Source organism: Sapajus apella, unplaced genomic scaffold (genome assembly GCF_009761245.1).
Source record: "Sapajus apella isolate SASKATOON/1434 unplaced genomic scaffold, GSC_monkey_1.0 scaffold2, whole genome shotgun sequence".
NCBI classification, from domain to species: Eukaryota; Metazoa; Chordata; class Mammalia; order Primates; family Cebidae; genus Sapajus; species Sapajus apella.
Window position 1 is genome coordinate 44607692 of NW_022436942.1, and position 13270 is coordinate 44620961.

Here is a 13270-nt window from a genome sequence, read left to right on the forward strand (position 1 = left end):
TGGTAGTCTGATGTCTGGCTGAATCTGGGGTTTTTATGGGCTCAGGATGGAGGAAGTGTGTGTTGATTGGTTCATGGGCAGCCATAGGTGGGCCCAGAGAAAGCACTATAAGTTCTCACTTTGGCAGTAAACTGAACTCAGAACTGACAGCCCAGGCCCCAGGATTCAGGCTGTCCCTAGATTGAAAAAGGATTTCACTGGGGACCTGCCCCTTCTACTCAGAAACCTGTCTGTCTCCTGCCATCAGCATGCCATCCATGGCTGGGTGGCTATAGCTAAATCCTAGAGCACAGGGCTCCCATCCACCCAACTTAATAGAGAGCAGGGCTCCCACCTGTTCTCAGCTCCCGCCAGCTCCATGGAGTGTGCAGCTCTGGCTGCACCTGCTATACTGCAACTGGTGTTCCCACAGCGGCTGCTCCAAACGGACCACCACCACCATCAATCTCAGCACTTCAGGAGGCTGAGGCAGGTGAGTTGCTTGAATTGAGGAGTTCAAGATCAGCCTGGACAACATGGTGAAACCCCATCTCTACAAAAAATACAAAAATCAGCCAGGTGTAATGGCATACCCTGTAGTCCCAGCCACTCTGAAGGCTGAGGCAGGAGCATGCTTCAGCTCAGGAGGTCAAGGCTGCAGTGAGCCAAGATTGCATCACTGCACTCTAGCCTGGGTTACAGAGTGAGACCCTGTCTCAACAACAACAACAACAGAATAGCCATTATGCACAAGAAAATGAGTTCAACACAGTGATAAAGAAATCAAATTTAAAACCAAGAGATAACACATTACACCAACTACAATGGCTGAAATGTAAAGGAATGATAACATTAAATGTTAGCAGGACTTTAAAATGGTACAGCAACCATAATGAACTATTGGGTAGTTTCTTACTAACTCAACCGAACACCTACTCTAAAACTCAGCACTTTCATTCTAGGTATTTATACAAGAACAATAAAAATGTATGTCCAGGAAAATCATTATATGTGAGGGAAGGTTCATAAGAGCTTTTTAAAATAATAGCTCCAAACTAGAAACAACACAAATGTTCATTGTATAGGAGAAAGGATAAAGTTACAGTATATTCATACAATGAAATAATACTCAGCAATAAAGTGGTATGCACTTCTGATATGTGTAGTACCATAAAGCAATCTTGAAAGCATTATATTTAACATTAGTGGACACTCACTAAAAAAGTATGCAACATTTGATTCCATTTATATGAACATTAAAAATAGGCAAATGTAAGCGTTTGCCTGTGATGTCAGAGGATTCTCTGGGAATGTGTATGAGAAAATGTTCAGGCATGAATATTTTCCCATTTGGGGGGAGGGGGGGTTTGAATTACACAAATGTATACAATTGTCAAAATTCATCAATCTTTATAGTTAGGACTTATGCCTTCCACTGGGTGCAAATTTTACCTCAGTTGAAAAAACCCAGGGAGGAACAAATGCAACTTATGAAACTAACACTAAAATACCTCAATATTGGAAAGGAAAGAGGCAAAAGGATGCTCAACTTTGGAGAGAAGGAAGAGAAATGAGATTCATATAGAATCTCTGAGATAGAATCTGATTTAAGATTTTGCAAACAGATCATGAAATGGTTTAAAGAGATTAGGGTATATAAATTTAAAGTAGGACAAGAAAAAAATGAGTAAATGAGAGGGTCATGTTTTGCTTACTGTTGGATGTGTAAGCTAACTTGTACTGAATGCCTGCTACATATCATATTTTATAATATATGCTTGTAATATATGCATACTATATAAGAATAAATATGATCCATATTACTTTATTTTAGAAAACCATTATTATTTTTATTTTACAGGTGATGAGGAAGGTCCAGAGAATTAAAATCTAAAGCCAGAGATTGAAAGTTACAGAAACAGGATTTAAATGAGAAACTAGCAAAATGGTGAACCTTGAGGCTGAACTTAGTGGCGACATATTTCTTTTTCTTTTTTTTTTTGAGAGAGAGCCTTGCTCTGTCACCCAGGCTGGAGTACAGTGGTACGATCTTGGCTCACTGCAACCTCCGCCTCCTGGGTCCAAGCAATTCTCCTGCCTCAACCTCCTGAGTAGCTGAGACTATAGGAGCCCACCACCACAATCGGCTAATTTTTGTATTTTTCTTTTTTTAGTACAGATAAGTTTTCACCATGTTGGCCAGGCTTGTCTTGAGCTCCCGACATTGTGATCTGCCCACCTTGGCCTCCCAAAGTGTTGGGATTACAGGCGTGAGCCACTGCGCCTGGCCAGTAGCTACAATTTCAATTTGTCTATATAGTGTTGTAAATAAATTGAATTAAATATTTGCATTTAAAGATTGTAAGATTCTCATAAAATACAAATTTCTGCAAAATTCTGAAAATGGGAAGATTTGCCATTCTTGGTTTATATAAAAAATTGGCTTTCTTTGTTTCTTCTAAAAAACTGGATACATGTGCAGAACATGCAGATTTTGTTTCATAGTTATATGTGTGCCATGGTGGTTTTCTGTACCTAATAGCCCATACCCTAAATTCCCTTTCTCACCCCCATTCCCTCAACAAGCCCTGCTGTGTGTTTTCCCCTTTCTGTGTCCATATGTTCTCAATATTCAGCTTTCACTTATGAGTGAGAATATGTGGTATTTGGTTTTCTGTTCCTGTGTTAGTTTGCTGAGGATGTGGTTTCCAGCTTGATCCATGTCCCCATAAAGGATATGACCCCATTCCTTTCTATGGCTGCATAGTATTCCATGGTGTATATGTATCACATTTTTTTCAACCAGCCTATATCACTGATGGGCATTTGAATCGGTTTCATGTCTTTGATTTTGTAAATAGTGCTGCAATAAACATACATGTGCATGTGTCTTTATAGTAGAATGATTTATATTTCTTTGGTAGTAATGGGATTGCTGGGTCAAATGGTATTTCTGGTTCTAGATCCTTGAGAAATTACCATACTGTCTTCCACAATGGTTGAATTAATTTACATTCCTACCAACAGTGTAAAAGTGTTCCTATTTCTCCACAGCCTCATCAGCATCTTTTTTTTCTTGATTTTTTAATAATCACCATTCTGACTGGTGTGAGATGATGTCATTGTGGTTTTGATTTTCATCTCTCTGATGATCAGTGATGTTGAGCTTTCGTTCATATGTTTCTTGGCCATGTAAATGTCTTCTTTTGAGAAGTGCCTGTTCATATCCTTTGTCCACTTTTTGATGGGGTTGTTTGCTTGTTTTTCCTGTAAATTTAAATTCCCTGTAAATCCTGGATATTAGACCTTTGTCAGGTGGGTAGATTGCAAAAATTTTATCTCATTCTGTAGGTTGCCTGTTCACTCTGATGATAGTTTCTTTTGCTGTGCAAAAGAAGTGTATAAATTTCTCTCTTTCTATTTGAATATGCTTTATTTATTTTGCTGTGCAGAAGATTTTTAGTTTAATTAGATCGCTATGTCAATTTTGGCTTTTGTTGCAATTGCTTTTATAATTTCCATCATGACGTCCTTGCCCATGCCTAGTATCCTGAATGATATTGCCTAGGTTTTCTTCCAGGTTTTTTATAATTTTGGGTTTTCCATTTAAGTTTTTAATCCACCTTGAGTTAATTTTTGTACAAGATATAAGGAAGGGGTTTAGTTTCAGTTTTTGGCATATGGCTAGCCAGTTTTCCCACCACCATTTATTGAATAGGAGATCCTTTCCGCATTTTTTTTTTTTTTTTTTGGTCAGGTTTGTCAAAGATTGGATGGTTGTAGATGTGTGGTGTAATTTCTGAGGTCTCTGTTCTGTTCCATTGGTCTTCTTGCCAGGTATGTCAAAGATCAGATGGCTATAGATGTGTGGTGATGTTTCTGAGGTCTCTGTTCTGTTCCATTGGTCTACATAGCAGTTTTGGTACCAGTATCACTCTGTTTTTGCTACTGTAGCCTTGTAGTATAGTTTGAAGTCAGCCTTCAGCTTTGTTCTTTTTGCTCAGGATTCTCTTGGTTATATGGGGTCTTCTTTGATTCCATATAAAATTTAAAGTAATTTTTTCTAATTCTCTGAAGAATGTCAATGGTAGTTTGATGAGGATATCTTTGAATGTATAAATTACTTTGGTCAATATGCCCATTTTTATGATATTGATTCTTCCTATCCATAGGATGCAATGGTTTTCCATTTGTTTGTGTCCTTTCGGATTTCCCTGATCAGTGGTTTGTAGTTCTCCTTGAAGAGGTTCTTCACATTCCTTGTTAGCTGTATTCCTAGTATTTTTTTCTCTTTGTAGTGATTATGAATTGGAGTTTCTTCATGATTTGGCTCTCTGCTTGTCTACTGTTGGTGTATAGGAATGCTTGTGATTTTTGCACACTGATTTTGTACTCTGAGACTTAAGTAAAGTTGCTTATCAGTTTAAGGAGTTTTTGGGCTGAGATGATGGGGTTTTCTAAATATAAAATCACGTCATCTGCAAACAGAGACAGTTTTACTTCCTCTCTTCCTATTTGAATACATTTTATTTCTTTCTCTTGCCTAATTGCCCTGGACAGAACTTCCAATACTATGATAAATAGAGTAGTGAGAGGGCATTCTTGTCATGTACCAGTTTCAAAGGAAATGCTTTCAGCTTTTGTCCAATCTATATGATATTGACTGTGGGTTTGTCATAAATAGCTCTTATTATTTTGAGATATGTTACAAAAATACCTAGTCTATTTAGAGTTTTTAACAGGAAGGGATGTTGAATTTTACCAAAGGTCTTTTCTGAATCTATGGAGATAATCATGTGGTTTTTGTCATTGGTTCTATTTATGTAATGGATTATGTTTATTGATTTGAGTATGTTGAACCAGCCTTTCATCCTGGGGATGAAGCCCACTTGATCATGGTGGATAAGGTTTTTGAAGTGCTGCTGGACTGAGTTTACCAGTATTTTATTGAGAATTTTTGCATTAGTGTTCATCAGGAATATTGGCCTGAAGTTTTCTTTTTTTGTTGTGTCTCTTCCCAGTTTTGGAATCAGGATGATGCTGACTTCATAAAATGAGTTAGGGAGGAGTCCTTCTATTTCAATTGTTTGAAATAGTTTCAGAAGGAATGATACCAGGACCTCTGGGTACTTCTCATAGAATTTGGCTGTGACTCTGATTAGACCTGGCCTTTTTTTGGTTGGTAGGCTACTAATTAGTGCCTCAATTTCAGAACCTGTTATTGGTCTGTTCAGGGATTTCTCTTCCTGGTTTAGTCTTGGGAGAGTGTATGCATCCAGAAATTCATCATCTTTTTTTTTACATTTTCTAGTTTTTCCAGTTTATTTGCATAGAGGTGTTTATATTATTCAATGATGGTAGTTTGTATTTCTGTGGAGTCAGTGGTGACATCCCCTCTGTCATTTTTTAATGTGTCTGTTTGATTCTCCTCTCTTTTATTCTTTATTAGTCCAACTAGCCACCTAACAATTTTTTTTTTCAAAAAAAAATTCAACTCCTGGAATCACTGACATGTTGGAGGACTTTTCATGTCTTTATCTCATTCAGTTCTGCTCTGATCTTAGTTATTTCTTCTCTTCTGCTAGCTTTTGGAATAATTTGCTCTTGCCTCTAGCTCTTTTAATTGTCATGTTAGGGTGTCGATTTGAGATCTTTCTAGCTTTCTGATGTGGGCAGTTAGTGCTATAAATTTTCTCTTAACACTGTTTTAGCTGTGTCCCAGAGATTCTGGTACATTGTCTCTTTGTTCTACTTGGTTTCAAATAACTTGATTTCTGCCTTAATTTAATTATTTACCCAGGAGTCTTCCAGGAGCAGGTTCAATTTCCCTATAATTGTGTGGTTTTGAGTGAGTTTCTTAATCCTGATTTCTAATATGATTGCACTGTTGTCTGAGACACTGATTGTTATTATTTCAGTTTGTTTTGCATTTGCTGAGGAGTGTTTTACTTCCAATGATGTGGTCAATTTTAGAATAAGTGCCATGTGGCACTGAGAATAATGTATATTTTGTGGATTTGGCGTGGAGAGTTTTATAACTGTCTATTAGGTCCACTTGATCCAGAGTTGAGTTCAAGTCCTGGATATCCTTGTTAATTTTCTGTCTCCTTGATCTGTCTAATATTGAAAATGGGGTGTTAAAGTCTCCCATCATTAATGTGCAGGAGTCAAGTCTCTTTGTAGATCTCTAAGAACTTGTTTTATGAATCTAGATCCTCCTGTATTGAGTGCATATGTGTTTAGAATAGTTGGCTTTTCTTGTTGAATTGTTCCCTTTACCATTATATAATGCCTTTCTTTGTCTTTTTTGGTCTTTGTAGGTTTAAAGTCTGTTTTGTCAGAGACTATGACTACAACCCCTGCATTTTTTGTTGTTGTTGTCTGGCTATTTGCTTGGTGAATTTTCCTCCATCCCTTTATATTGAGCCTATGTGTGTCTTTGCACTTGAGATGGGTTTCCCGAATACAGCATGCCCATGGGTCCTGACCCTTTATCCAATTTGCCACTCTATGTCTTTTAATTGGGGCATTTACCCCCATTTACATTTAAGATTAGTATTGCTATGTGTGAATTTGATCCAGTCATCATGATGCTATTTGGTCATTTTTCACACTAGTTGATGCGGTTTCCTCACAGTGTCATTGTACTTTATATTTTGGTGTGTTTTTGCAGTGGCTGGTACTGGTTTTTCCTTTCCATATTTAGTGCTTCTTTCAGGAGCTCTTGCAAAGCATGCCTGGTGGTGGTGAAAACCATGCTGGCCTGAAAAGGATTTTATTTGTCCTTCACTTATAAAGCTTAGTTTTTCTGGATATAAAATTCTGGGTTGAAAAATCTTTTCTTTAAGAATATTGAATATTGACCCCCAATCTCTTCTGGCTTGTAGAGCTTCTGCTGAGAGATCCACTGTTAGTCTGCTGGGCTTTGGTTTGTAGGTGACCTGGTCATTCTCTCTGGCTGTTCTTAACATTTTTTCCTCCATTTCTACATTGGAGAGTCTGATGATTATGTGTCTTAAGGTTGATCTTATCATATAGTATCTTAGTGGTGTTCTCTGTATATCCTGAATTTGCAAGTTGGCCTGTTTTGGTAGATTGGGGAAGTTCTCCTGGACAATATCCTCAAGTGTGTTTTCTGGCTTGTTTCCATTCTCCCTTTCTCCTTCAGATACTCCAATCAATCATAGGTTCAGTCTTGTTATGAAACCCCATACTTCTTGGAGGCTTTGTTTATTCCCTTTTATTCTTTTTTTTTTTCTAGTCTTGTCTGCATGCCTTATTTCAGCAAAGTGGTCTTCAAACTCTGATATCCTTTCTTCCACTTGGTTGATTCCACTATTGATACTTCTGTATGCTTCACAAGTTCTAGTGTTGTCTTTTTCAGCTCCATTAGTTCATTTATGTTCTTCTCCAAACTGATTATTCAAATTAGCAGCTCCTCTAACCTTTTATCAATGCTCCTTTGCATTGGGCTAGAACATGCTCCTTTAGCTTAGTGTAGTTTTTTTATTACCCATCGTATGAAGCCTACTTTAGGCAATTTGTCCATCTCATCCTTTGTCCAGTTATGCACACTTGCTGGAGAGACACTGCAATAATTTAAAGGAGAAAAGGCACTCTGGCCTTTTGCGTTTTCAGCATTTTTTAATTTATTCTTTCTCATCTTTGTATGTTTGTCTAGTTTCAATCTTTGAGGTTGCTGACACTTGGATGGGGTTTTTGTGGGGGCTTTTCTGTTGTTGATGCTGCTGTCTGTTTGATTTTCTTTCAATGCTCAGGTCCCTCTTCTGTAAGGCTGCTGCAGTTTGCTGGGGTTTTACTTCAGGCCCTACTCATCTGGTTCGCCCCTGTGCCAGAGATGCTACTCAAGGAGGTGGGAGAACAGCAAAGATGGGCGTCTGCACCTTCTTCTGGGATCTCTGAACTTGTGGGGCATCATGCTGATGCCAGTAGGATTGGTCCTGAATAGGGTGACTGACAACCCATGTTGGAGGGGCCCAGGGAACAGGACCAATTTAATGAAGCACTTTGTCTTTTGGTGGAGGGGGTGTGCTTTGCTGGGGGAAAACCTACTTGTTTAGGCTGCCCGGATTCCTCAGAACTACGGGGAGGAAAGGCTAAGTCTGCTGGTCCACACAGACTGTAGCCACTCGCCTCCCATTAGGGGCTCCGGCCCAGGAAGATCCAGGTTCTGTCCCTGAGCCTCTAACTGAAGTTACTGGAGTTCCTGCAGGGAAGCCCCACCCAATGAGGAAGAATGAGTCAGGGCTGAAAAGGCAGTCTGGCTGCCATCTGCCACAGCTGGCGTGTTGGGCTGTGGGAGACACATCTTGGGACCAAGCCATCCAGCCTCCTTGGCTCCAGGGGGAAAAGTGCAGCCCAGAGCTATAGAGATGAATGCCACCCTTCCCCCACCCAGGGAGCTTAGCATGTTAGGCAGTTGTGAGCCTCAGCGCTGGCTGCTGCCCCTCCCCAAGGAGCTCAAACAGTTTAGACAGCAGGCAGCCACAGCTGTGGTGCTGGGTGCTTGGTAGGCTTAAGCAGATTCCAGCTGAGAGACTGCTAAGAATCTGCACAGCTCCAGGGTTGGGACTCTAGGTCCCAGTTGTGTGGGTTCATGAATGGTATCTTCCAATCCATGGGTTACAGAGTTCATGGAAAAAGCCCAGTTTCTCCTGCTGGGTAGCACATTCACTGCCTCCCTTGGCTGGGGGTAGGGGGACTCCCCTGCCCCATGTGGCTCTCAGGTGGGCCACTGTGCCACACTGTTCTTCCTTCCTCTCTGTGGATCATGCCAGCCTCCTCATCAGCTCTGATGGGAGAACCTGGATAACTTGATTGCTGGTGAAGGATTCTCATGCTTATTATGGTTCTTTTGGATGGGAGCCTCAGTACACGGCTGTTTCTAGTGGGCCATCTTGGCCCCACCCCCTCGTTTGTACTTTCTTGTGGAGAAAAACATCTCAAGATCAATAACAAGGAGATGCCCCCCTTAAACAGAACTTAAGTAGGTTATGTTACCTGCCTGCTCCTTGTAGGCATTTGAGCGTGGTTATCTGACATATAACCATGTCCATTCAACCTCAGGGCCAGAGAAGACATAGAAAAAGATGATAATGTTACATAGTAAAACAAAAAATTATCCAAGTAGAGATTCCATGATCTAGGAGCTAAAGAATTAGTGTTTACTGGGCAATAGCAACAGAATTGATTGTGCAAAAATCAAGACATTCTGCAGAATAAAGACCAAAAATAAGCTGTCCAAAAAGAAAGCCTATCTTTTAGTGACTAATGCCCTTTGGAGTATTCCAGCTTGTGGTGAAGCTATACAGAAACTCACAGAGAAGGAATTATTTTTTGAAGTAGCCTGACTGATGTTGGGGAATCAGTCCTTCCCCTGAGAAAAGAAGTGAAGTCACACTCAGAGCAGTTAGGACCTATGTGATTAAGAGTTGGAAAGTAAAGGAAATTTGTAACCCACCTATAGTATCTGGACTTCTGTTTCTTTCTCTGAAAAACAAAAGTATGAGACTAGCTCCACAGAGCTCTTTTCAGTTTTAACTTTTCTGGGTCAATGAATTATAATGACATATGGTCTAGTACTGTGAGTCCTTGCCTGATACTTCCATTCCATACATACTAGTGACTCCATCTAGAGTACAAAGTGGGAAATATTCTCCTTCCCAACCACCAAGCTTTGACTCTCCTCAGGCTAAAATCTCACTTTTTTCTCTGATTTTTCTATGCATACTTTCTAATCTTCTACCCAGGCATGACAATTCATTACATTCAGAGACCATTTAGGTTCTGCATGATCCTGTGATTAGAAGAAGAATTCTGAGATCAAGAGTCTGTGTTTTTGTTTAATATGTATAACACATCTAGGCCTGAATAGAGAGAAAAACATTGTTAAACTGATAAATTGGAATTAAAATCATACCTGTTTTTTGTTTGTTTGTTTTTACTAAATGTACTTTTAAGTTAAAAGTATTAGTCTGTACTTTGTTTGACATAATAGTTTCTACAGCATGTTATTACAAGATTTTCTTTGACTTATTACTTGGGTCTGGTATTCATGCTACAAAGATTAGCTGTTGCTGTGGAATGAAAGTATTGCAGTCCTTCCCATACTCTACTTAATACGTCCCATTGTCCTTAGTTAAACTTTTTGTATCTCTCTTTTTTAAAAAAATCTGCACAATAGGAATAATATCATGTGAACTCTGCTTCATGGTATGCTATGTTACATGAAATAAAATTAACCTGGCATATAGTAGGTTTTCAGTAAATGAATTTCAAATTTATTCTTTTGATTACTCCTAGGTCTGTGGTAGTAGTTACAATGGCTGTTTCTTCTAGACTCACAATGCTATCACACTGACTAGGTCTTCTGCCTCTGACAGCTTTCCAGTACTTATCCTTTCTGCACAAATTGGCTCACCAAATTGGAGGCCTTTACTACCACCATACACCCAATTTTCCTCAATGACAACTTACAAAATGCCAACTGCAATTAAATCAATATTCAAGACTCTGAAAGGAAGCAATTTTTCATACTATTTCTTTTGGCTAGTAATTTCTCCAAAAGACGGTTTCTGGATTTTATTATTCACAGATTGGAGAATAAAAATGTCCTTCTAAGAGGTGAGGGAGAAGTAGCTTATTCTAAAACCATCCGGGAGGGACTATTGGGATTTAATTTTAATTCATTAATGTATATTATCAATATTTTCTGAATCATTACTATGTGGGAGAATTATTTGTCTTCTGTTAATTTACAGAAACAAGGCAAGAATATCCTTGCTTTTTTTAACAAAAGGCAAAAACACGTGAACAAATAAAGATTTGTAGAGATTCAATGGGGATAATTGTGAAATAGGTTCTAAAATAAATGGTTGTATCAGTCAGCTACTGCCACAAAAATGCTATACAACAAGTGACTCCAAAAGGCAATTACTTAAAATAAATTATTTAAGTCTTTTCACATGTCTGTGCACCAGCTAGGGTAACCCTGCTTTAAGCTCAGGAATCTCTGCTTCACACTGCAGGTGTGCAAGTCAACTGGGACAGCTTTGCTCCATATGTCCCTCCTCATTTTGGGAACATCTGAGAAAAGAGTTTCTCATGGCAATGACAGAAGAGAAAAAGGGAAGGTCCTATGTTTTAAGCATAAATCAAGTGTGTCTTTTTCTTATGTCGACTAACATCCCACTGCCAAAGCAAGTCTCATTTCTTAAGTTAAAGTCAAAGAGTGAGGAAGTATATTTCATCCGCTCTGAGAGGAGTCAGGGAATGAATGTTTGTTGAACAGTCATCACAGTGCTAATTGCATTTTTTAACAGAAAAGCTTAGCATGTTGCAGAATAGCCAGAAGACCAATATGCTTGAAACATAGAATCAGAAGGGGAGGATCGTAGAATGTGATCACAGAGAGGAAGACAAAACCACTCAGGTAGCATAGGCCATCATCAGGCATTACAAGAGCAAACCTTTAGAGTATTTTAAGCAGAGAATGACAGGAATAGATTTTTAAACATTTTAAAAAAATGTTTCTGGCTATTCTGTGATAACTCTGCTAAAAGGGATCATGGTTTTCGTAGCGAGACTACTCAAGTGGTTATTTTGGCAGCTCAGGAGAAAGATGATGGTGGCATGGACTCGGGTGGCAATAATGACATAAGGAAAAGTAGTTGGATTTAAAGTATATTTTGGTCACATCTGTAATCCCAGCACTTTGGGAGGCCAAGGTGGGCGGATCACCTGAGTTCAGGAGTTCGAGATCAGCCTGACCACATGGAGAAACGCCATCTCTACTAAAAATACAAAATTAGCCGGGCATGGTGGCACATGCCTGTAATCCAAGCTACTGGGGAGGCTGAGGCAGAAGAATCGCTTAAACCAAGGAGGCAGAGGTTGCGGTGAGCTGAGATTGTGCCATTGCACTCCAGCCTGAGCAACAAGAGCAAAACTGTCTCAAAAAAAAAAAAGAAAAAAAATTTATATATACATATATATATATATATATAAGAACAGGCCTGCACTCCAGGGAGCTTTGCCAGCTTGGAAGTGGAGGGGAGAAAGGAACAATGTAAATGAACTCTAGTTTTTAGATCTGTGCAACTCAGTAAATCATTGTTCTAATAATTGAGATAAAAATCTCTAGGGGGGAAGAAGATTTTTAGAAAGATCTTTGGTGGCATCAAAAGCTTTACTTTAGACAATAAGTTTGCCTAATGAAACTCCCAATAGAGCTGCTAATGAGGTGATTGGTTGTACAATTTGAGTAGTCAGAGATGCAAACTTGGAGGTTATTAGGAAATACATAGGATTCAAAGCCATGAGGCTTATGAGGGTCACTGGGAAAACACTATAAATTTAAAAAGAATCATAAACCCAAGGAGTATGAATAATATAAAACCATTTCATTCCAAATTTAACATGCAGTATTTCCTTGAGAAAAAAACAAGTGTTTCACTGAATTTGCTCCTCGTAGTCGGAAGCTCAAGTACATCTGCTCTATTTCAGGTATTGCAGGTACTATGGAATTCTTCTTTGACTTTGTAACATTAAAAAAAAAAGAAAATTTTCTTCTAATAAAAATTTAACTTTTTATTATACTAGATAATCACACTAATGTATACAACTAAGAAACATAAAAGAAGAAAATTCTCAGGAACATTTTTTTCTGTAATACTTTTATTTTGGTCTTATTCAAAAGGGAGACTTGTAAGGGAAACTACCTGAGCATTACACATAGTGGGTGGTGACTTTGGGAATAGCTACATTTTTTCTTAGACATGAGAAACAAGATTACAGGTAAAGTCAGCAATGGCTTCAATGTGGAGCCTGGTTAGTTTAACACAGTAACTCATTAATGTGTAAGTCCCAAGCAAAGCATGTGTTGTAATTAGGGTTTAAGTGCAAAATATGCTTTGACTACAGAAATCAGTCATCAACATTTCCAGGTTAATTACCTATAAGGATGCAATACCAGAGATAGGAAGAGCCAAATGGAAATGAGCTGGGAATTTGTAAGGATTATGGGCAAAGCAAGGTTACATATAGATTGGGAAACTGAATGTTTGTTTTACATTTATCTAAATCTCCAAGGTTGGGTTATACACATCCTAAGTGGGTGTATGCATGCACAAGTCCACCTGTATGCCTAGAAAATAGACTTTAATTGAACAGAAAAATCAGTTGAGTTCACAGACTTTGTCATCATTATTTGTTCAGATGAGTCAGAGTTGCAGCTTCAAACCATAAACTTATTCAATAGAAATGGAACAAA